Source organism: Natator depressus, chromosome 8 (assembly GCF_965152275.1).
Source record: "Natator depressus isolate rNatDep1 chromosome 8, rNatDep2.hap1, whole genome shotgun sequence".
In the NCBI taxonomy this organism is placed as follows: Eukaryota; Metazoa; Chordata; order Testudines; family Cheloniidae; genus Natator; species Natator depressus.
In genome coordinates this window covers 100,149,918-100,176,056 of record NC_134241.1, presented here as the reverse complement: position 1 = coordinate 100,176,056, position 26,139 = coordinate 100,149,918, and the positions used below count along the sequence as shown (strand labels likewise).

Sequence of the window (26,139 nt, the reverse complement as noted above, 5' to 3'; positions counted from 1 at the left end):
GATATTAATGTTTTATTTATTTGATCTAATGCAGTAGCACCAAGAGGTCCAGGCATGGTAGCAGAGGCGACATGGCAGGGTGGGGGGCCGTGGGGCCATGTGCCATCACATTTTTGCCAGGGTTTGCTGGCCCTGCTCGGTCACATGGTGCAGCCAGGCACTCTCCCCGCATGGCAGCGGCTGGAGCCGGCAAGCTGGGAGCTGCAGGAGTGGGGAGAGGCAGCAGCAAACAGCTGGGAGCTGCAGGGAGGTGCCACTGAGGGTATGGGGGGGTGACTCAAGGAGTTTGGAGGGGAGGTGACCCTATAAATTGTGCCCCCCCCACTATCAGCAGGCACCAGTTGTCTCTGCATGGCAGAGGCCCCATTGGTCCAGGTGCTGTACAAAAATAAAGGTAGACGTGATCCTTAGAGTTTATAATATTCGTCTATGGTCCTGCATCCCTGTGCTTACCTTTGATTTCAGTGGGACTGTTTATGTGTGCAGCATTCTCAACTTGCAACAGGAGATCGGCCAAACAATACGAGGACGGAAGTGGGCAATAAAAATAAGTCAATTTATCTATTTACTGCCAAGCAATAATATTTCCTTTAGAGCAGAAATCTAACCACTTTTTGTTATTGATTACTGTACTTCTGTGACCGCTAAAACATTTGGTGCATTTTTAATATGCATTGGGAGCCTTTTCTGCTGCTTCTATCTTGCCCTTTTTCCTTTTTCCCAATAGAACCAAGTCAATCAAACAAGCACCTTTGTGCTTCCTACCAAGCTGCACCTCACGCTGGGGAGGAGCTACCTGTGAACATCCACAAAATCAATCCCTTATCCTTCCTCGGATTCCTCCTTAAAACTCTCCTTTGCCCTGATGCCAACAAAAACTTGACAACGGTTAGGCTGCTGGTGTGATGAGGCCACAACCTATCATGCTGACTAAGTGTCTTGGTGGATATGATGGGATTTGGATTAAACCCTTTAGGTTTATATGCCAAACCTTAGAAAATTGCTGATCATGAATCAGAACTCAGTCTCTTGACAGCACCTGCCATCAGGAATCCTTAGGAACATTAGTTACCCAAACACACTCGGTGTTTGATTTTTAACTCAACATTTGATCAGCAATAAAACTACTAATATATAAATAAAGGTTAGTTCTGTCTCATTTGTTTTTCTCCATGATGTCCCCATTCTCTTAGGGATTATAAACAAAGCAGCAGGGTGCATCACAAGAAACAGAAAATCATCTTTAGCGGCATAAAAAGAAAATGAAGGCATTTGGGATATTGCAAAAGGATCTTTCCGAGCATCCTTTTGTTGTGGGTTCTCCCAGTTTTTATAAAATACACTGACGGGGACAGCTGATGATGCTATCCTACAAAATGCAATTATTAAAAGTTAAATGTTTGATGGGCAATTATGTGGTTAGGTCATTTCCTGGACATCTGAAACTGCTTTAATTATTACAAACTATACATAGTCATTTAGAATACCCACTGAAATAATAATCTCCCATACTTTTGTTGTCTCAAGGTAAGGAAGCATGCCATTTTCACAAATGCTTGGCTTCATTTAAAATTCTTATAATTTGATGGAATGCCTCACCCATTCTTAACATCTAGGAGCACAGGGTGGTGTTTTGAAAGCCCTCTAGGTGACATGAATGGCAGCATCCAAATCTTTTAGGTAGCTTTGAAAATCTCTGTGCCAGTATAAAAGGCTTACGTGCAAAAGTGTGCACACTCTTTTGCATGGGCACGAATTGCACACACAAAACACTGACTTCAGTAAGGCCAGCATTTCACCCTCAATGTGCGTATGCAAGAAATCAATTTGCAGGCAAGGATGCCTTTGCAGCCTCAATTTGTACCCATACGTCTAGTGTTTTTTGTATGCCACTTGTGTACATGCAAAAGTACCTGTGCCCTTTTTGTACATGGACTTTTAAAAATATGGGTCTTGCTTCTTAGGGCCATGACTCCGTAGCAAAAGAATTTTAAAAATCTATGATAGCCACAGTGTCTTGGGTTCTGAGATTCTAGAGCCAGGGGACAAATAAAACATAATTTGTCACCTAGAACTCTACTGCTGTTATGTTACTATTGATGCTACAGGGAAAGCAAGTAAATCGAACAGGGCAATGGTACCCCATAACTTATGGACCATAAGAAACATAAGGGGGGGAAATCAGCTGTTGTCGGTGGTTGCGGTTCCACTTGAATCCATGAAGCTTTGCCAGCTTGCCAGTTTAGGTTCTGACCCTGAATGCTTTGCAGATGGAAGAAGATCAAAATAAGTCGGATAAGACAATGGGGGCCAGAATCGCTGCTGGTATAAGAACATTGAATTCAGTGGAATTATGGCAGCAGATACATTTAAGAATAGTGCTTATGTCGAGTTTCAACTCGCTTGTGGTCAAATGACCCTCTAGTATGGTTTGGTCGTCTACTACGCATAGGGTTAACCTGTCTTAGAACACCAGTGCAGTGTAGGAACTGAAGATACAGCACTGGGTTTGAATACCATCCTAACATGCCATCCATGCTGATTGGCCAACCCATGTTAGACCCCTGTTGAATCACAACTGACTTTCAACTGTTCTCAAGCAAAGTTTTTAAACATGGTTGTTCCAGCACCTGGGGACAGAGCCTCAAGTCACATCTAGCATGCCAGGGGATAATGTTATAACATAGCAGTGTCCCAAGCATCTTGTACCCTGTTCAGAGCAGAACTGTGACCCTATCAACGCTATAAATGTCATGTCACAGAACCTGGTTACAACACAATTGTTCACTTACCTGGTTACAGACCTGAAGAAGAGCTCCATGCGGTTCAAAAGCTTGTCTCTCTCACCAACAGCAGTTGGTCCAATAGAACATATTGCCTCCCCGACATTGTCTCTCTAAATGGCAGAGTAATTTCAGATGATTACTTACAAAACATGGCCAAGGTCTAGTCTACCCTACCGTTGGAACTCTGCTTGTAACCGGAGTAGGGGAAAGCCAAGTTATAGCCAGTCTCCTGTGATATGTTTGTATCTATAGGGCCAGACTGCATCTTTTGTAAACTGTTGTTTGACTCCAGTTGAAGACCTAGCCCATAGTTTAGACACACCCTGTGTTTCAGTATAGTCCTCGGCCATCATAAATCTACCTGTGCAGATGGGGCCCTAGGGGGGATATTAAAAAAAAAAAAAAGGGAAAATTGTAAGGGATTCTAAATCTTTATGCAACCTTCGTTAGCACAAGCAGCTTTGCTATTACCTTTAATAATCCAGCTAACTGCAACAGAGAAAGCTTTCAACTTTCAACCCTTTTCAGGGGAAAGTCTTTAAAATGTTTATTATTATGGTAAATTGCACCATTTAAGGTCAAAACAGAAGCATATTTTTAGACTCAAGCAGGATTCAAGGTGGTTTTGTTACCTGCCGAGGCTGAGTCCTCTTGGAAAGGTCTGTGTTTCTAATTTCCCCATGCTGGTTTGTTACTATGAGATGATGGGAACACCGCTATGCTGTTATAGTTTCTATTTTTTTCTGAATTGGTTGTTCATACACATGACTGGCTGGAGTTGAAAATCTCAGCAAAAAGCCATTAACACCTGCACGTTTGACCTGCAGTTCATAAATCAGAACATATGTTTTCATATTTCAAATTAAACAAATGAACGTTACCAGAACTTGACAGCAAAGTATTGTCTTTTCACAATCAAGGGGCCAGACTCTCCACTGGGGTAAATCTGCATTGCTACACAGACTTCCCCGACTTCTAGTCCCAAACGTGGCATCCTTTATTTTCTGAAGCAACTTTTATACAAGGAATTATGGGAGTGCAGAGAGCATGTGTACGAGTTTCTGTCTGTTCGCTTGAGAGTGGAAGCTGCCTTCTTTCTGTAATGTGGAATCAGAGTTCCACAATGGATTTCTCTCTGTCATGTATGTATAATTATATTTATGTATATAAGCTTTGATTCAGCAAAACACTTACGCTTGAAATCAATGGGACTTAAGCACATGCTTGCAATTAAATACAATTTAACTGAATAGAGCCATTAACAAAGTGTGTGGGAGGCCGCTTATATTGGTACATCTGTGCATAAGTAGAGAGGAAAATGGTGCCAAATCTTTCACTGACCCCCAGACCAAAGCTATCTATCCAATGATCCATCCGTCCGCTGATCCTCCCACTGGTTATTTATGCTGTATTTATCACCATAGCATCTGGGCATCAAACCTCTGACTGCCAGAAGCTGGGACTGGATGACAGAGGATGGATCACTCAGTAAATTGCCCCGTTCTGTTCATTCCTTCTGACCCAACTGGTACTGGCCACTGTCAGAAGACAGGATACTGGGCTAGATTGACCATTGGTCTGACCCAGTGTAACTGTTCTTATGCCCTTTTATATTTCTTCCAAATTTTTTTTCAGATACAGAGATTCTGACCTCAGTTACACTGAGGTCAGTTTCTATTATTTTTATTCATATTGCAGCAGTGCTGAAAATGTGCAAGGTGCCGTACAGACGTATTCATTAAGAAGACTCCTTCCTCATTCTATGTCCCCTGATCCTTCAAACATTTACAGGCTTAACTCCATGCACTTGCAAAAAGTTAAGAACATGAGTAAGTGTCTGCAGTTATCCGTAGCCTAAAAAGCCAGTGGAGTTACTCTAGATGTGCACCATCGCAATTGAAGTCAGAATCTGGTCAAATGGGTTGAATCAGACTTGTACTAAAGTCAGTGCCAAAGCTCTCATTGACTTTGACAAGAGCAGGATTGAGCCCAATTCTATTCCTCTCTTGCAAACTTTTGTTCGAGAGAAAACAATAATCAGTATTGTGCAAAACTGTGCAGACGTTTATTTGTATTTAAGCCACACATCTAAAAAACACCTGGATTAACTCAGCTGTGTAAAGCTGATGAGCATGGAAAAATGTATACGAAGGAAAAAACAATCAACGTCTCTCATTTGGAGTGTTCATTATTGAAAAATCTCCTCTCCCCACACGTGTATCTCCTTTAGGTGAGGAAGATGTATTTGCTTTTTGGGTCACAATGTAGAATAAAAGAAAAAGGAGACTTTTTTTTCCCTTTCTCAGAGTAACACAATTTAATTAGAAGCTGTTTTAATGGTTACCTTACCCTCTAAAGGCTGAAAGATCTAACTCGCCTCAATGTACTTAGCTCAAAATCCCTGTAGAGGTTCAGATTTCTAGATGCAGTTGCCAGGAGCAGTGAATTCAGGCCTTTATAGCGTCTGTGTGATTGTCAGCTAGGAGAGCATTAACAGTGTATTACAAAAATGAAGAGTTCCCTCACCTCCTTTTGGCTGGTTGTTTCTACATGGTGGGAAGGAAAACATTTTCCCAGTCAGCCCTTTACTGTGCAACTGGGAGAAACTGTCACTTCGCTATGAGCAAGCCCTGCAAGATAAGTCAAAATGATTTACCCTGTAAATAAAGCGGGCTGTTTTCTTTAACTGGAAGAATTGCCCATGTGGTGAGACTTCCTATGGGAGGGGATGTGGCTGGCCCTCTACATTTATCCGCTGTGTTTGTCTTTTTTTGAAAAAGCAACATTGGAAAGATTAACAAGTCTGTCACTGAAGGAACTGATCTATCAAAGCTGTGGATACAAAGCAGACCATTCATTCCTTGCGTTTCTGAAATCTCACTTCCAGTGCAACCCGGGTCTTCCCATTTAGGTTCTGATTAAAGGAGGGATTTCCCGCCCTCCCCTCAGGGCATATAATCCCTTTTCAGATAAAGGATTTCTATATATATTCTGTACGTTGTAATTTGACCCCTTCCAGCACAGGCTGACTGGTTTGCCAAAAGGAATTTGGAGAGGAGTTTTGTTTGTGTGTATAATGGGGAAGGGGTGCTGCAAACAAGACAAGTGTGAGCTAATGACCTGAGCACAGAACTGGGCGCCAGGAATTCCTGAGTTCTAATACCTACTCTGACATTGGTTCCTTCTGAGGTTTTGGAAAAATCGCTTACCCTCTCTGCCTCCGTTTTTCCATCTGTAACAGGGAGATAGTAATATTGCCCTACCTCACAGTGGTATTAGGGAGATTATTTCATGGTTCTAAACTGTTTTGCAAATAATATAATACGATTTTAAAAGGTTTATTTTAAAAGCCTCTCTCTCTAGCTAGCTACTTGGATGGCTTCCATCCCCACAGTATCTGATCCACCTGTATACTCATATGATTTTTTCTGTGGGAAAGAAAGACCTAGCCGTTTGCTGCTCGCAGTCCACCATGCTTTGCTTTCAGTTCTCCTGGACAGACACAGCCGGTTTCTAATTAAGGATCCTGGGTAATGTAGCCCAATGGATATTTCTAAGGAAGTACTCTAATCAGAGCCACCACTAGAGGGCATTCCAGTGGACATTCCTCCCCTGAAGTAAGTAGAATGGCACCCAAGGATGTATTTGGACCTATAGGCGTATATGGCTACAATGGTATGCAAATTTTGCCGCCCTCCCTTCCCTCAAGGCTCTCCCACCCTAACTAGTAAATGAAAGGCCTCACCATGTACTGCTCCCAGAGCAGTCTGCTTTACTGAATGTTAAGCGATGGCCATTTTGGGGGGTTCTGAAGGCTCCTCAGTCAGTTACCACCTCTCTCTGTGGAGACTTAGTGGTGCAGTGGCTTTTTCCCATCCAGGCTGTATCCTTGTGTATATCGTGGAAGGAGGTCGGAGACAGCATATGCCAAAGTGAACCAGCTGCCTGGTGCAATTTAAGAACAACCTGCCTCCTGCAAACCTTGTGCTTTGATCTCACCTGCCCAAAAGCAACCTCTCACCTTGGTGTCTCAGGCATGGGACTTGCACAAGGAAACCAGACAGCCCCTAGCCTTGGGCCTGCCTCTGTCAAAAGAAGGCATGACTCCAAGAAGCCTCAGAGCTAGAATAGAGCCAATCTGTCCCCTCAGACCCAAACAAACCAAAGGGAAATCTGTCCCTTTGCCTAGGAAACCCATCTGATTCCCAGGGGGATGCCAAATGTTCCTTTGAGTTGAAACATATAAGGATGACAGTAGCTTATGCCACTATCATCTTGCTACATTTAAGACCCCTGCCTCTTCAATCCATAACATATTTCCTCTTAATATACTTCAGTGAGTTGCATTAGAAAATGAAATAGCTCTGGAATGTTATCTGCAGATAAAGGGGTAAGTCTAACCTGCTGGCCATCCCGGGAGTATCTACACTGCACCTAATGGAGTTCTCCCCATGGGTAATGAATTTGGCTCTTATGTTCCCCAATTTCTGGGATGCCACACACTTAAAAATGATGCTCATTAAGGGCCCGATCCCTGCAAGATGCTAAAAACCCTCCACTCCCATGAACTGGCCCAGTGGCGAAAGGTGATCAATGCCTCCAAGCCCCATTGACTTCACCCAGAGTTGAAAGTGTTTAACAGCTCTCAGGATCGGGACCTGTTTTACTCGGCTCCATTTTCAAATCAGTCTGCAGAGATTTAGCAGCTCAACTCCCATTAATCTCAATGGATGAGGGCCAGCTAAAGCCAGCTCATTCATCACTATTCATCATACATAATGATTCAAATAGCGTAAGGCCATGAGATCTGTGCTGCTTTATTGTAGACACCCCCCATCTGAGAGTAAATAAAGACACGTGTAAACCTTATTAGCAGTTAAGAAATGAATTATGACATATGACACATTTGGAAATAATTGACCCATGTGTAAGTCATCCTTGTAATTGAAAAGCATCAGACAAAAGCTTTCAAAATACGTTTCCAACACTACTTACCAGCCAGCAGTGTCCGAAGAAATATATTGACTTCCCCATTTTACTCCTGGGGAAACGGAGGAAGAAAACCAACTTGGGCAAGGCTTCATGGCGAATCAGTGTCAGAGCTCAGATTAGAATTCAAGAGTTTTTGGCTCTCCTGTCCTAAGCTCAGATCAATTTTAATCCCTGTATCTTTGACTTTCTTTAAATACCATTTAGGGATGGTGAGCATATTTGACACTAATAGCTTTTCCCTCTTGCATCTTCTACCCCCCCCCCCCACCTTAAACTTTTAAATCTTTAAAAGAAGATGAGGGTTGACTAGCGATTAACCAGGATTAATCTCAGCAGGATATTTCCATTTTGCTAACCACTGATACTATTGAGAAGAGAAGGCTGCTGCTAGGGATTTCCTTCACTTCAGGTCTCTGCCAACCTGGGATGCCATGCCAAGATAGAACTAATGTCATTTATGCAAATGTTTTACTTCCAGCCCTGGTAGGAATCTATCTAATGTACTTACCTGGCTCCATCACCACAGTATCTAAGCCTGACCGTCTTAAATGTATCCAGCACCCCTGTGAAGTAGGGAAGTGCAATTTATTCCCATTTTACAGGAGGGGACCATGTCCACATTGCGGTCACAGGGTGTTAGGGCAGCCTGGGTAGACATACCCGAGCCAGCTTTAATTTAGTCAGCTTGGGTACTGTTAGCAGTGAAGCCATGGCAGAGCGCATCAGTTCCCAGCCTGCCAGGAACGCTGGGTAATTACTTGTGAAGGCCACGTGGCTGCAGCTTCATTCTTCCTGCGCCTGAGCTGGCTAAATTGTCCACACCAGCTGCCGTTCCACCCTGTGACCTACCCTAAGTGACTCCCCGCCGAGGTGGCCCAGGGATACACAACAGGGGACTGAGCCCTGGTCTCAAGTCCAAAGCATGTGCTCTAACCACTGGACCAGCTATCTTTGAGGATGGCGTTTCCAAACACACTAGTTCTAGTCAACAGCCTATCGCTGCTCAGATTCCTGAGTGGGGGCCGAGCTTTTCTGTGCCAGGGCCACCGATAACCTCTCCAGTGGGAGCTGAGAGAGTTCAGCACTTTGAGAGGAAAAAGTCGATTATCTATGCTTGCAGAATCAGGGCCCAAATGATGCCGCGAAAGCCAAATTCACCCGCTGCTGCAGGTGGGAGTCGAAGGCACTCAGTAGCTCATCAGCCTGGTCCTTTTAGTTTGAGCCACTGTGCAAACTTCAGAGAGATTATGTTATATGACCTTGGGATCTATGCAAAGCTGAATAAAGTGTTTTTCTTCTGAAGACCCAGGTTGTATTTTGTGTAGGATATGTACATTCTGGAGGAAACAGTAAACATGTCCGTGACCTGCTGAGCTCAGATTTCTTCATCAAATATCCACCATTCCCCAAGGTAAAATTCCCCGAAAGTGTTGAAGCTTCATTGCACCAGTGACAATAAAATATGTTTGCTAGCCACCATTCGGTCAGGTTTTACAACAATTGCTTTTGAGCTGTTAAGTATGCTGTTCTTTAGTCAAGGATCACTGCTTTTGTGCACACACTTCCTGTTGGGTGACATTGAACCATTACCTGCAGATACTGATTATTCAAAAAACACACACAACCATATAGATAGGTGCCCCCCCCATAAAGCCATTTTACATTTATACGGTGGATTGTTCCCTTTTAATCTGTTGTCAAAACTAAGTCTCTCTCTGCTTTTGCTGCAGCCCTCCTCAGGGGAGGGAGGGTTAGTAGCGACAGCCCGATGATAAGGCCTTTTGGGGTAATGTTGGCCACTGGGTAGCAAAAATGGGAGCTGCTTGAGGTGCTGACAGAGAAATGGAAGACTCCAGCAGGGGAGAGAGTGGTCCGTCTATTGGAGAGTGATAAGAAGCATTGCGAGCTGAATGGTGTTACAATCACGTGAGTTCAATTACGATCACTTCAGCTCAGTAGACTCACTGAGGCCCCGATCCTGCATGGGTGTAAGCTTACACAGCTGGGTAGTTCCACTAAAGTTAAAGTCCCTAGTTTAATCAATTCATTTTCCAGCAGTAACAAAACACTGGCAGTGCGAGCTGGGTGACTATTTTGTTACACACAGCACATGCCAGTGTCGCACATTCTCCGCAGCAATCTCTGAATGACAGAGCTTTTGCTTGCAAGCATCTATTCTTTTTAATCTTGGATTTCTTCCCCTAGGATCTTTTCTCTCCTTTCTGGGTTTGGCATTTGGGCCTCCCATACTCGACAGCCACTTTCTAAGACCAGGAATAGAGTTGTCCAGTTGTGACAGCCGCTGTCTTCACCAGCATACCTTCCTACACAGTGTAATCAATCAGAAGGGAGGAAATGTGTGCTATTTTTGATAAATGGGCTCCAAAATTTGCTGATCATGTTACAGGGAGGACCAGATTAATTTGGGTCTGAATGAAGTGCAAAGGTATGGCATTCCATTGTTTTTAAAGGGCAGAGCTGTGCCCTCCAGCCAGGCTGGAGAGTAATGGGGTGTGAGGCTTCCTCTTACACCCAGGCACAGAAATTAGCCATGTCCTAGGGTGCAGTGTAGGAAGGAGGGCAGCCTCTCCCATGCAAGGGGGTGGAGAGAGGGCAGAATCTTGTTTCTCCCCACCCCCACGTCCCCCCCCAGCCCCGCACTGGTCAGTGCAGCTGAGCAGGTTGTAGGTGGGGAAGTAATCTGTGCCAGATATAGGGCTGGCCAAGATCACATCCCCTCTGGAGCAAGTGGGGCTCAAAAGACTGTGCTGCAGTATGCCAATGCCCTGCATTCAACCCCTGCAAAAACACACCACCACAAACACCATGTCAGCCCCCCACTCTCCAAATCATGAGATTGTCTTAAAAATCATGACATTTAAATGAAAAGACCCCGCCCCCCCAATTTTTTGTCCTGGTTTCCAAGCCTTCAAGGTGCACTCGGGTCCCATTTTCAAGTTTGGGGGAGGGTTAGAGTTGAGATACTCATGTAATCAGCTGGCCCTAGGAGCTAGGGCTTTAAAGGAAAGCCTCAGCTTTCACAAGACTTGTGATAAAATGATGAGCGTGTGCCCCACTGATACTGTGGCTCTCTGAGACCAGGTTCTGGCCTTGATCCCCTCTGGGGCAGCATGCCTTTTTGCTGCTCCTTGCCCAGGCTTTGTGGCAAAGCTGCAATCTAGCCCGAAACTTTCCAAAAAGAGCATTTTAATGAGCATGACTAAACGAACGACTTAGCAAAGAATTAGCAGACATGGGAAACTGATTTTTTTTTTAATTTCTTTGTCCTTAAGCTTTTAAAGGTCACTTTTTCTCTGATGTGGGCTTCATAGCTTATATTTGCCATTATTTAAATTCCATGGTGCACTAGTCTAAATTACACAAAAGCTGCTGGCTGCTTCAAATAACTCAGTCCCCCATCGCTTCCCAGCGAAGAGGGTTGCATGATACAGCGGAGGCTGTCAGTGATTACAGAGATTTGATGCAGAAAAAAGAAAAAAAGACACAAGCAAGGTTTGATATGTTCTTCTTCCTTAAAATTTGAGAGAGATAATTAAAATATCAACATGGGCTTATGGGATAAACTCATGAGAAGGTTCTAGGGCTTGTCTACATCGGGGAAATTGACCACCATAGATAGATAGACCACCATAGATAGAGTGGAGTAATGAAGCTTTGGAGACAGAGTAATTATTGCAGAATAAAAATTCACTTTTATTCTCAAATAGTGTCTCCATGCTGGGGAGTTATACCGGAATAGCTAAATTATACCAGGGTGGCTATAGCGGAATAGTTATTCTTCTCTGACATGTCTCCCCATGTAGAAAAGGCGGAACTCATGACCTAGGTCCATGTCCTGCAAATACATGCTTATCTTTGGAGAAGTCCTTTTGATGTCAGTGGGTCTATTCATCGAGTGTAAAGTTAACCACATTCTTATGCCTCTGGAGGATAAGGGCCTGGGTTTTCCTCATGGAATTTCTGTCCTTCCTGCTCAGAAAGGACACATTGTCAGAACAGTCTGTCTCATGGCATTGGAGGATTTCCACTTCTGATCCTAGCTAATACCCAGATGCATGACAGAAAGGGGAAAAGAACAATGTTAAGCTAATGTTTCCAAATCTAGAAATGGTTGGGTTTGGTTCTGGGCACATGTTTGGATCAGTTCTTCTTGTATCTGGATACGTTTGTTTACCCCTAAAAGATGTGCTTAAAACCTAATTAAAAAGCATTTCCAATCTTCCTCTTCCATAACCCCCATAATTAATATACACACATGTATGCACACACACATCACGGCAAATTGAAATCAATTGAGTGACGTCAATTTACAGCAGTTAAGAATCTGGCCCATCTAATCTAATATTGATGAACTCTATTCTGAATTATGTCTTTGCTGTTACCTTGTCATCCACCCTTGTTTATCAGTTTTTGCCATTTATCCTTTCATTCTCTGGGGCAGGGACTGTCTTTGCATGATTTGTCTATACAACAGCTAGCATATTGGGACCTTGATTCCTGAGTGGGGCCTTAGGAGCTACCCCAAGGTAAATAAAATATTTCTGTCTATTAACAGATAGGCCTGAGCATGAAGTTTGAATCCAGGGGGTTTGGCTTGGCCCACTACAGAGCTAGGAAGACGCTTCAAAGTTCAAATCCAGTTCTACATGTCATTGACGAATGGTGCAGTTCTCCTAGTTTATGGAGAGTGGAGTATTGCAAGGAAGGGTTAAAATAATCTTGGCAAAAATCAGCTGTTTTTTAACCTTGTTGCAAAATCTAGACAACCCAAGGATGTTTGCTTTTCTCCCTGAAGGTTAAGTTGTCCTAACAGGTGCTAATTTTGTGTTTTCTTATGGAGATCTGTCCATATTAGAAACAACTGTGTGCAAACAAAAAAGCCAATTAGAGTGCAAGGGTATTTTCTATCCTTCCTATTTCCATGTAGTCCCCAGCTATCTCTATCAGTCATGTTAAGCCATAGACTTATCCTTTCTTGAGAATTGGTAGACTTGTGCCCTCTTTGGGGAAAATTGCTATTCTAATGTCATGGGAAAAATATTGTCATGGGGAAGTGGATGATCCATGCTAACTGGGATTTGTCATCAGCTTTGGCAATCTTTGTAGCTGGGGTTGAGATTAATGGAGCCAAAGACTTTAAGCAAATATTGTTGGCATGCTGTTAAACTGTCAAGAGAGCAAGAAAAAAAGCTCGCTCCGCAGCCCCCAAATAAAGATTTGTATTCACTGAGCACTGCAAACCTTATATTAGGAATTATTTGCAGCTAACTACTTTCCAAAAAGGAAACGACTTGGTGTAACTTATTGTCCAAGGTTTATTTGCTGTATTTTTGTTAGATTTAAATTTAGATGGTTGAATCTGAGCAGGAATTGGGTCTGCCAAATCCACTCTTAAATACACTATGCTGAACCCTCAATTGCTGGAAATCAGCATTGATCGTTGACCACGATGGTTCTACACGGATTGACACCTGTTGAGACTCTGGACCAGGATTTTTACATTTTTGTATGGACCATAAATAAAAACCAGTGACATTCCCAAACTCCAAATAGTCGGTGTTTAGTTATTGCAACAATGTTGGCATAAGACCCAACGTTTTCTCTATCCATGTGCTCAGCTATCTAGTTTGCAAGCTGTAATAAACCAAAGCAGTGCATCAATTACAATATTTTATGATTATTTTATATTCTTGGCAAAATACTGTTATCTTGAACCCTATTAAGGCTTAGCTGATTAAAGGTTGAAGTTTTTCATAAGTTATTGATGGTATTTCTTTTATTCAAACGTTTTCATAACAAACTAGCTATGATAATATTTTTCTTGGCCAGAGACTTAAGACCCAAGACTTATGTTGTAGGTAACAATATACAACTGTTTGTTTGGTTTAGGGACACTGAATAAATATGTATGTGCATCTTTGAAATAATTCTACAATGAGTCACATTTTGATTTGCCACTGTTTAAGGTTAAAGTGGAACTGATTTTCATTTGCAGTATGGTTATGCTCAGAAAATGGGCTATGTAAAAATAACCCATATCTATGCCCTGTGACTGATTTTGTCATCTGATAGTAACAAAAATAAATCATGTCTGGTCATCTCTGTCTGTCTGTCCATCCATCCGTCCCTATGAGCTTCTGATATATCCACCACCATAGTATCCAGGGATCCTGTTCTTTCCCTAAAAGATTAGGATAACTCTCATTAATCTCACTGGAAATTATTCATACCCAGATGGGATGAATGTTGATGTGTTAGCCCAAGGCCCTGATTCAACAAAGCATTTATGCATGTGTTTAAGCCTCATTGAAGTCAATGGGATTTGAATATATACTTAGATCCTATACTGAATTGGGGCTTAAAGATTATGCCTTCACTGCAGAGTCAACCCTAGTGATCTGCATGTGAATTATTTATCTGATGTTAGCCTAGTTCAAGTGAGAGCAGTCACACTGCAAATTAATACTCAGCTTGTTGCATCTTCACTGGTGATGTACTTGTGGGTGGTGCAAAGACTTCTGGGGGCATATCCCATGGTTCTTAGCGCTGCAGCGTGCTGGTTATCTCTATGCATTCTTTCAGTGTATTGTGAGAGAACTTGTCTGTCCCCAGAGGAATTGAGAGTTTTTGGAGGACTGGCAGCAATCGTGTGGCATTGTAGAGTGACTGTAGCAGCTGATTGGATGAGCTCAAACAAGCTTTAGCCATCTCAAGTTCATAGCACCACCACATTCAAATGAGGGATTTTTCTGTGTGGTTGGGATTTGGGTTAAGGGAACCCGCAAGGTATAACACGAGTTAGCTTTGTAGTGAACAGAAGTCTGTAGGGAGTATGTTTGGATGCAAAGTTTTGCATTATAGAGTTTGTTGACCAGCTTCCATCTGGGCAGGAACCTCCCCAAAGCTTGTAAGGGATGCTTTGATTCTGGTCCATCACAAGTTGAAGCCATCAAGCTTCATGCTGCTTTGAAGTGAAACCCTTTGTTAGGTCACGTTTGTTCGAAACTGGATCCAGATTCACAAAGCATTTGGCAAACTTGGATGGAGTTTCAAATTGGTAATGAGCCCCTCCCTGGTTTCAGGTTTTATGGCTAACCATGTGCACATTTAGATCCATTAGAAATATCTGGGGACAATAAAACATTAATTTGTCAAGTTTTGAAGATGTTTAATCAAAGTAAAGAATACGAATTGGAAGAAGTGTTGACTGGTGGAATTATTTTTTACCTTAGTGTTTGAGAAGGATACCGAATTGTATCATAAGAATAAAGGGTAACTAAAAGTACATTGCAATTCTATAGCACCAAGGATCTCAGAAGGTTTTACAGACATTAATGGATAAAGTCTCACCACACTGTATGGTACCATTAGTGCATGGATCTCCCCATCCAACTCCATTGCCAGGGACAAGTTAAGCGAGCAACTAACTTGTGCACCTGTTGCAGAGACCAGTATGGGCCATTACTGGGATGAAGACTTGCTAGGGCAGTGTTTCTCAACCGTTTTGATACCAGGGACTGGCTTGCTGCCTTCCTGAACTGTGTTAGGGAGATCTCAAGGATGGGCACCGGTCCAGGGACCGGTCATTGAGACACACTCATTTAGGGTGTAAGAAGTCCCTGGCAACACCAACCTCCCACCTGCAATCTACATCCTCCTTCTGTACCCCCCAGCTTGCCCTGGAGTGCCCCCAATAGTAGGTGGATAAATGTTTTGCCTTGACAAGTGAACTTTTTAAGTGAAACAGGCTAATTTTGTAGCAGAACTGGTTGAAAAAGCAGTAAAACATTCACAAAACTATTTGCCACTGATTTTTTTTTAACTATTTCGCTTTTCAAAACGTTAGTGAAATTTTCCAAAAAAAACCCCTCCCCCACCCTAAATTACGTGAAAATATTCTTTGACTTTTGTTTTTGGTCAACATTTGAGTTTTTGGCCCAAAGAAAATCAAACACTGAAAATGTTCATCATCTCCATTCATTCATTAAAATGGGCGCGTTTTTCAACACAAGAGTGGGTTTATTTCCGGACACACCTGAGGCTAGTTTTGCGTAAAGACGGCTGTGCCTCACGAACATCAGAATGTGTGCGTTTGTTACCGTTCTGAGGCTGCTGATGGGTGCCTGCTACTGGAAAGGCACTGAAAAGTCCCACCTGCCTGTGTAGGAGTCCCTGTCACACACATTGTGTTAGATGGTCTTTTTAGGATGATGTGGGGGGCTGGGATATAGCTTTTGGCTCCCCACTGCCCTAGTCCCTTTGGTCTTCTCAGGTCTCTAACCCCCAGATGAGTAGAGGATGGCAGCACCGATCACCTTGGCTTGCCTTGGGGATTACAAAACCTATTTTACTGGCCAGAATACTAGGGCCCATTGTCTCTTTGTGGGCCTGGAGAGGGCTAATAAATACCCTTCCTGAGGGCAGCTCCTCTGAAGGCTTTCAGAAGTCTCCTTTGGGAGCTGTAGAGCCACTATCTGCTCTCTCCCAGAGCTACCCAGCAACTGCTGGGAACTTCCCGTTTTTAAGCCCTTATTCCACCCTTCATGTGACTGACAGGGCCAAAGGGGGGGGCAGCCTTGCCCACAGCAGCGCACTGAATGTATTTATCCTCACAACGCCCCTGGGAGGCAGGGGCGTGCTAGTATCCCTGTTTCACAGATGGGCACCTGAGGCACAGAGGCCTGTGTCAGCTGACTCAGGCTTCAGCTACAGGCCTGTTTAATTGTGGCATAGATGTTTGGGCTTGGACTGGAGCCCAGGCACTGGGACTTAGGGCAGGGGGAGGGTCCCAGAACCCAGGATCCAGCACAAGATGAAATGTCTACCCTGCAGTTCAACATCCCCATAGCCTGAGACCCACAGACTTGAGTCAGCTGACACTGGCCAGCCACAGGTGCCTAATTGCAGTGTAGACATTTCCAGAGAGGCGAAGGACCAGATTTTTAAAGGCATTTACACAGCAAAAGATGTAGCATCAGTGCCTAACTCCCATTAGGTGCTGTTGAAAATCCCACCAGGCACCTAAATACCTGGCCCTAAGTGACTTGTGCAAGGTCCTGTAGGAAGTTTGGTGCAGAGTAGGGAACTGAACCTTGGTCTCCCCAATACCCAGCCAGCACCTTCACTGCAGGACCTTTCACTAATGCTTACCTGGGTTTTGTTCCTAGAACTGATAATGCAAAGATATACTGCTACCCCCCTGGAATGCCCCATTGCCTTTAATATGCCCATACTATCCATCTCAAGATCAGAGAGCCAGGGCTTCACAAAGACAGAAAGTACTTCCCCTGGGTCAAATCTTGACGTCCTCAACCAGAAGAAACACCCATTGGAGTTGCACGGCTTGAGGATTTGGGTCCATGTGTGTGTGATCCTTTGTATTACATTTTTGAATGTTCCTTGCACCCTCCAGGGAGGAAATCTGCAGACCGTTTATGACAAAAATGCCACTTATTTCCCTCAGCTCTTTTGACACAGGAAATGCATATCTGATGGAGCTTATTTGTTTTCTTATGCCATGTGCTAAGAAAGTTTATGCATGGCAAGTATTACCAATCTAAACAACACTGCTTAATTGGAGGCCTTGTAAAAATAAAACCACATGGTTGTTTAAAGGATTGTCATGTGCTCTAGTTATAAAAATGTGTTTAAATGTCAAAAATACTCAGCATCCGGGATCTAGCTTTTTGATCCACATTAAAGCTTTAAAAGGACCCATGGATGGTTCAGCCTCAAGAATGGCCCCGATGGAAGAGCTTGTTCTGTCCTGAATCACGGATCCTGCAGATTTAAACCACATAATTAAACACACAAAGGCCCCTTGTGTAATGGCTGGGTCAGGTTAATGGCCCCACTTGCAGAGGTATTGATGTGTACAAGGGAACAAGCGTGTGACAAATGGGAGGATATTTGAGGAGTGTTTCTTGACTTTCCAAGGGGAACTACGGCAACACAAGCTAGCGAGAAGGTTCTGGAAATTCAAAGGGTTCGATGTAACTGGTTCGATGGTGTGTATGGCACTGGTGCATGTTCTCATAATCTTGCCAGGTGTTGAACACTCAAGGGCTAAGTTCTCAGGGGTGTCTTCTGCTCTTGGCATCATAGCAAGGCACTGATGGATTGCACTGGAGCCTGCAGGCTTATCTACATAGTTTTAATTATACCAGTGTATTTAAACGTCAACTAGTTAACTTGGTCCCCGATCTGGCAAAGACCTTCACACGTGCCTAACTTTAGTCTAAACGTAAGGATATAAGAACTGCAACACTGGGTCAGACCAATGGTCCATGTAGCCCAGTATGCTCTCTCCAACAGTGGCCAGTGCCAGATTTTCAGGACAGGGCAATTTTGGGAGACCCACCCCATCTTTGCTTCCCAGTTTCTGGCAGTCAGAGGTTTAGGGTCTTCCTGAGCATCTTGGCTAATCGACATTGATGTACCTGTGGACTTATCAGGTTCTTTTTTGAACCCAGTAATACTTTTGGCCTTCACAACATCCCCTGGCAATGAGTTCCACTGGTTAATTGTGCATAAATGCTTCCAAGATCAGAGCCTGGGCAACATGAGATCTTTTCCGCCATCTTCAGTAACGCTGGATAGGAACTGGAATTTCTGTTCCACAGAACAAAAAGCTGAAATTCTGAAACTGCTTCTGAAACACAATTTTTAAAAAAAAAAAACCCTCATTTTTCATCAGTCAAAATGTATTTTTTCAATACATCAAAGCACTTTATTTTGTAATTTTTATAACATAAAATAAAATAACAAAATGGCATTTTCCAACAGAAAAATGATCCATTGGAAAATTTGGAACCAGCTCTAATATTCAGCAGAGCCAGTCAAAAAATGAGAACCCATTTTCATGAAAAATAATTGAAATTTCAAAGTTGCTTTCACTTCAGTGTATGAAATGGACTCCATTATGGGCATTTAAAAAAAAATTAAGTTTTCTTTAAAATCATTATCGACATGTTTATTGAGATCGTGGCAGTTGGGTAAATGAAAAAAATTCTGTAACCATTTTGATAACTTTTTTTGTTTCCATTTTCAATAAAAATACAGAAGAAAAGATGTTTGTGAAAAACAAGAAAATTTCATTTGCAGGAAGATGTCCATTTTTGGCTTGAAAAAAAAAGTTTTGTTGTAAAAATTCCAGCTTTTTTTCATCTGCAGATTTTATAGTTTCCCTCCCTCAATAGTCTTCAGTGGGCTGCTGTTATTATTATTTATATGCATTTCAAAAGTGCCTCAAAACCCCAATTACAGAGCAGGACCTTGTTGTGCTAGGCTCTGTACAAACAGAACAGAAGGGCAGTTCCTGCCCCCAAAGAGCTTACAGTCGACTACAATACAAGTAAGTTATTTGTTTGTATTATAGTAGCGCTTATGGGCTCTGTCAAGGTTCCTTCCCCACTCTGAACTCTAGGGTGCAGATGTGGGGACCTGCATGAAAACCCCCCAAGCTTACTTTTACCAGCTTAGGTTAAAACTTCCCCAAGGTACAAACTATTTTACCCTTTGCCCTTGGACTTCCACTGCCACCACCAAACATTTATCTGGGTTACTGGGAAAACGTTGTTTGGAAACGTCTTTCCCCCCAAAATCCTCCCAACCCTTGCACCCCACTTCCTGGGGAAGGTTTGGTTAAAAAAAAAAACTCACCAATTTGCATAGGTGACCACAGACCCAAACCCTTGGATCTTAAGAACAATGAAAAAGCATTCAGTTTTCTTACAAGAAGACTTTTAATAGAAGTAAAAAAGAATCACCTCTGTAAAATCAGGATGGTAAATACCTTACAGGGTAATTAGATTCAAAACATAGAGAATCCCTCTAGGCAAACCCTTAGGTTACAAAAAGACACACAGGAATATTCATTCTATTCAGCACAACTTATTTTCTCAGCCATTTAAAGAAATCATAATCTAACGCATATCTAGCTAGATTACGTACTAAGTTCTAAGACTCCATTCCTGTTCTGTCCCCGGCAAAAGCATCACACAGACAGACAGAGTCAGACCCTTTGATGTTCTCCCTCTTCCCAGCTTTTGAAAGTACCTTGTCTCCTCATTGGTCATTTTGGTCAGGTGCCAGTGAGGTTATCCTAGCTTCTTAACCCTTTACAGGTGAAAGGGTTTTTTCCTCTGGCCAGGAGGGATTTAAAGGTGTTTACCCTTCCCTTTATATTTATGACAGGCTGCTACTGAGACCGGGGCCCAGTTGTGCTGGGCACTATATAAACAAACATATGGTAAGTCTACACTGCAACTAGAGGGTAATTTCCAGCCTAGACATGCTAGGTTTAATAGACAGTGCGCTAAAAATAGCAGGGTAGCCCTAGTGGTACAGATGAAGTCCCAGACTTTCTACCCCAAGTACTAATCTAGGACCTTGGATGGGATTGTCCTGGGGTGGCTAGCCCAGGCTATTGCAGCTATTTTTACCAAGCTACCTTGATCAAACCTAGCACGTCTAAACTGGAAATTACGCCTTCCACTGGATTATTGATGTACCCAGTGAGTAAGAGCATGGCTGGGCAAGGAATAACTGTGACATGGAGCACTGATCCCCCATTCTGCATGATGCATATCATTCCCTCCACTCGCTGAAGTGGAGGGTAGGAGCTGGGCCCAGGCTAATACGGGGTTCTGCTTGCAGAATACTGATCGCCGATTGCAAGCGAGGGCGGAAGAATTGTTGCACTTGTGAATCAGAGCTCTCTCACTCTTCCATGGTGCGCTGTTCTGAGTCACATCTCTGGTGTTATGTGACAGCGAGTGCACCTTCATTCATATCAGCAATGATCTAAATTTAGTCACCTGCTCACGGCTTTTCCCCTTGTATCGAATGCAGAGCAAAACAGAAAATAATGATGCTCCTGGGGAGAGGCCGGGGTTGAAACCTCTCATCTTGTTGTTTTATTTCTGTCTGTCTAGCACCTTTCTAGCCTTGATAGCTGTTTCTTTTAACAATTTGAATAATAGCTTGTTGGAGAAAGAAGGAAAGGGAAGACCATTGATCCAAATGGTATTTTTTCCTGCTGGGCATTGAAAATGTACCTTGGCTTGTGGGATGATATAGGTGGCATCACCCACTGCTTGGAAAAAAAATATACACTTTATTTTAAGCATGTTCGATGGCTCTTTCCATGAGCTTAAACAAATATAATGATTGTTGGATGGAAACCACTGGGAGGGCTGTGTCATTCAAAAGCTTCCCCATTCCTCCTGATGTGGGTGCTTGTATTTATTTGTGGGTTGGTGTAGAAACATCAGTGTGTTAACTGGGAGACATGCCACGGCCATGAGGTGGAAATGAAACAAGCAAGGCAATCAGAAAAATAAACAGAGCACTCCTGCAGTGTGGAATCCAAGGGTTCAAAGTGCATCTTCCACTCGGGCATTAGGACAGGGGTTTTCAAGCTTTTTGCATTTATGGACCCCAACAAAATTTTGAAGGAGGTGCGGACCCCTTTTGGAAATCTTAGACGTAGTCTGCGGGCCCCAGGCTGAAAACCACTGTTCTGTGGTAATGACAACCTTTCATGGACCCCTTAGACATATTCTGTGGACCCCCAGGGGTCCGCGGATATCAGGTTGAAAACCACTGCATTAGAATAGCCCTCTCCCCTTCCGCCCAGGGCTCCCTTCCGCCCCGTCCCTCTCTGGAACCTGGACCCCACCACAGCTGCTGGCCTCCCCACCCCAGGCAAGCGGCTCCCCCAACCCCAGCCCCAGAGCACCGGGTGCCACCAACCCTAACCCTGGAGTGAGGGGTCCCTGACCTCAGCCCCAGAGCACCGGGTGGGCAGCACCGCAGTAGCACCCCCAATCCCAGCCCCAGAGCGTGGGGCCGGCAGCTACCTGAACCCCAGCCCCAGAGTGTGGGGCAGGCAGTGCCAGGTAGGCACCAGCCCTAGCCTCCCCAGATCCCGGAGGCAGGTTGCCCAGCCCCAGCCTGGGCCATAAAAGCGGGAACTCATAGGCACTCTACTGGGGGCGGAGCGTGGGCAGGGCCATGCCAGGTTGTTTGGGGAGGCTCAGCCTCCCGCCGCCCCTGACAGAAGCCAAGAACCAGCCCATAAACACAAACAAGCTTTGTTCCTTGCTCATTGTTTTTAGAAGCAACGTAACACTGACAAAGGCCAGTATAATAACAGACGATTGCCAAACACACCTCTTTCTTGTTTTGCTTTTGCTGAATGGTTTTATAGGATGTGGTCTTAGTAATGTTGTGGCAAAGTGTCATTTCCTTTTTTATTGGGATTACTCAAGTATATAAATAGATGGTGGAGGTCAATCCTTTTATGAAGTTTGCACCGTGGTTAATCAGTAGGAGCTGAGGTCTTCTTGGAAGTGTTAAAGAGTTTGCTGCGGTTTTATTCATGGCTGTTGAAAAACCTTCAGATAACAAAGTACTTGTCTGGAGCATGTTGCTGTGGAAGACCCCAGTCCTGCAACGAGGTCCACGTAGTCAGACCCCTGAGCATCCATCCAGCCACATTAAAGTCAATGGGGCTCTGCATGGATGGGGAGTCTGTTTGCATGGCACTTATTGAAGGTTTGGGGCCTTGGCTGGCAATATGCTGCAGCTGGAGGCAGTGTGGTTCAATGGATATCGCCATGGGCAGCAGGCATAAGATGCCAGGGGAGGCTAAGCCTCCCCTGGCCCTACCCGCGCTCTGCCCCCATGTCCCACTCCAGCTTGTCCTCTTCCCCCTGAAGCCCCACCTTCCCTCCACCTCTTCCCATCCTTGCTCTGCCCACATGGGGACTGAGGGAGGAGGCGAAGAGGTGCGAGTGGTGGGTGGGGAGGGGGCATGAGGAGTGGGTGAGTGAGGCTTCAGGGAAGGGGGCCGTACAGGGCCGGGAGTAGAGCATAGGCGGAGCTTCAGGGAGAAGGAGGCCAAGTGGGGGTGAGGCCATGGTCTGGGCACGCCCAGTCTCCCCAAAAGGAAGAGTCATGTGCTGCCCCTGGATAGTGCATTGCACTAGCAGTCAGGAAACCTGGGTTCTGTTCCCCCTCTCTGCCAACCATGTTCTGGGACTAGGCAAGTAATTGCCTCTGTTTGTCCTCCCACCCTTTCGCTATCTTGTCTATTTATATTGTGAGCTCTGCAGAGCAGGGACTGTCTTTCCCACTGTTTGTGCAGTGCCTGATCTCAGTGGGGACTGTTAGAAGATGGAGAATTTAAGAAAATACAAACACTTAAAAGAACAGAGCGAGTGGGAAGGGAAAACAGGTTTTTTAACTGACAATAGGGCAGTAAAATAAATAAAACTTATAAAACACAAGCCGCTTCTAAATTTAGGACATTGTTTCAATAAAACCTTTATATTTTGATACTAATTTAAGTGAAGGCCAGTCTTGGGACCAGCATTTGACCTATATTTTATGGCCTTCATCCTGCAATTGGACCTGTGTAGGTGGACTCCTGGGCTGTGCAGAGCCCCATTGAATTCAGTAGGGCTGTAGGTGGGTGGGGGGTGGGGGTGGGGAAGAGTTTGCTCGTGCAGATACGATTGCAGGATCAAGTCTATGTTTGAAGGCTGCTTGTAATTTTTTTTTAATGCATCAGTTATATTTTGCTAGAATGACACCAATGTCATCCACCTAGTGCTCATCACAAGCAGCTCTATAGTAGGAAACAGCAATCATGTGGGATCCAAAAGTAGCAAATCAGCCCAGCAGTTATGAGTGGTCTGATGATAACAAACCAATTAATATATGTGCAGGAAGAAAAAAGCTTGGCCGTGAAACAGATTTGAGCGTCAGGCACCTGGAAAGTTAGTAGGCATGCCTAGATACTATGGGGATGGGCAGCATACAATATCCCAAGACACAGCAAAATCCAGAATTATTGAAAAGCTATTATGATGATGCCTTTTAAATTAATATTATTCATGTTACAGAACAATGGCATTCAGGGCATCCTGTGTGCAGCGGAAGCAGTTCAGAGACAGGGGGAACCTACAGAGGAGAATGCACACCATGGATTTGTGCTCTGTAGTGCTCCTTCGAACCCAGCACACAGAGGTTTGAAGAGAGAGAGTCCGTCAGAAGGCAAGATATTCTGATCCCATCTGACCTGGCTTGGAATCATATGAAATTCTGACAGCGTTTGAATGACACAAAGCTAATATTTGCACAAGCACGGTCTGTCTCATTCAAAGGCTTCTGCAGCCTTGTTGGCCAAATTCAGCTCTTGGTTATGCTAGTGGAAAATCTAGAATGTGGCCCTAAATCTGGTTAATCTCCATCAAAACAAAAGTAGTTAAAATATTTACTCTTTCTAATGAAACATGCAAGGTAGTAACTTTTATAGCCAAGACATATTCAGTGTTGAACCTGGCTAAATATATGGTGAAAGAATTTATAGGCCTGGCATAAGGTAGTAAAATGTGTACTCTAAGGACTCTGGTTAATCTTTAATTTCAGGCCACTGTTATGCCTGCAGTGTCAGACAAAAAAGGGGCATAGGCCCTGTTTGAAGGTAGTATTCTTGCCTTAGTTACAGGGCAACACTGCACATTCTGAGGGACAGCTGAAAAGACGGACTGGATGTGCGGCGTGGCCCACAAACTAAGATGTTTTAGACTTTCAGCTCCGACTAAGTAAGCAGAGGATGGGCCTATCAGTATGTGGCTCCAGTCCGCTAGGTTGATCAGAGAGCAGGGTATCATGTGGCAGTAATAAAGAATTATGGGAAGAGTTTTTTCTTTACACGTGGAATCCCCGCCTGCTTGGTGTGGCACTCTGTCCCCATCTACTGGTGGCTAGACCATCTAGAGATCAGGCCCTAGAGGGTCATGACTTAAGCTCAAGAGGCCCCAGGTGTGATCCCCATGGCCGATGTACACAGGGTGTATTACTGTTACACACGGATCAAAGAACTTTATTAGATTAAGGAAAATGGCATTAATCTAGAGCTGGTTGGAAAACGAAAATTTTCATGAAAAATGTTAGTTGTTTCCATTTCCCACGGTTCGAACCAGACTCATTGTTTGTTTTCCACAAAGGTTTTTAACCAGTTTCTTACATTGAAAATGGTCTCGAAATAAGTCCAGAAAAACGTTCATTTTCTGAAAACCATAAACCAAAAATGTCCAGGCTCATTTCAACAAAGTTTGGCACTCAAATTTCAGGTAAAACATTGATCAAAGACGTTGCAAAAAAAGTGGAGGGTTTTTCAAAATTTCACAAGGTTCTCTCAAACCCTTTTCAAGGAAAAGCAGTTTCTGTTGACATACCCCATTGTGTTCTAAAAATTGCAAGCAACTCTAGTATTATCCACTGAACTCTCTTTCCGTTTCTTTCCGTTTACCTGTAGAGTTTCTGCCTAGAATCTTGCCTACTCCTCCCTGCTTGGCTTCCTGCTACAGATTTAAAGAAATAGTACCTGTATCCTCACAAGACCGACCCCTATAACTCTGCAAAGGAGACTGTTTTGTAAACCCATCTTAGTTCATCTCTCCATGCCACAGCAAATCTGCGGTATTATTGGTGCCCTGAAGATGCCTCCACAATCACAATACAAGGAAAGCTGGGTAGCAGGAGCACCCGTCTGGTTGGCAGGGAACTTCATGCCTTTAGAAACATCACAGCAGTGGTGGACCTTCATGGGGGACTTGAATAAGTCGAGGGGAGTAGCCTTTTAGAAGGGTGATTCTTACATGGGAGTTAGCCTGGGAAAAAAGCACAGACGTTTGCCTGAGAAACAAATCAACAGAACTGACACTGGCTCGACTATATTAAGGCTCCCTCTTCATGATAAACTGTTGGTAGAGCAGAGATGTCAGCATTTGGCTGCGGTCACCCTGAAGTTTTTCTCATCCTTTAATGCCATTTTTGATTTATAGAGGCACTTAGTGGCCAGATGTGAGGGAACAACCCACAGTCAAGAAGGATGTTAACAGAGTGTCGTCTTGATCTGTTTCCAATGAACGCCTGGCTATTTAGTCTCACTTTCTTGGCCATATATTTTGAGCCTGGGTTAAATAAATCACTGATTGGTCAATGATGATTCATAACACATGAACCCCCCCCCCCATGTTCCAGTCATGTTAAGATTGTGATGCAACCATCAAAAGGAAGGAAATTAAAAGTGAAAGCAAACACCTTCCCAACTTAACTCATTCAGTTAGAGAAGGGGAATACCTGGAACCACAATGCATCTGAAAGAGACCTTGGCATGATAGTGAACAGGAAATTGGATTTTAGCTTGTAAAATAGTACCAGAGGGGAAACAACTTAGCCATTGTGATGCAGAATTAGAAGCATCACATCACGAAGCAGGGAGACAATAGTACTCTGTATATCACTGTTGTGATTAGAAATATGT

The 26,139-nt window shown here is 43.8% G+C and overlaps 1 long non-coding RNA gene across 1 annotated transcript in view; it reads left to right on the top strand.

Annotated features, from left to right (window-relative positions):
* LOC141992976 (uncharacterized) overlaps positions 1–23,777 on the top strand; it is a 47,775-nt gene extending 23,998 nt beyond the window's left edge. The window contains exon 3 of the long non-coding RNA XR_012640710.1: positions 23,711–23,777. This is a non-coding gene — a long non-coding RNA (uncharacterized LOC141992976). The remainder of the gene's footprint in view (positions 1–23,710) is intronic.
* Positions 23,778–26,139: the final 2,362 nt, after the last annotated feature.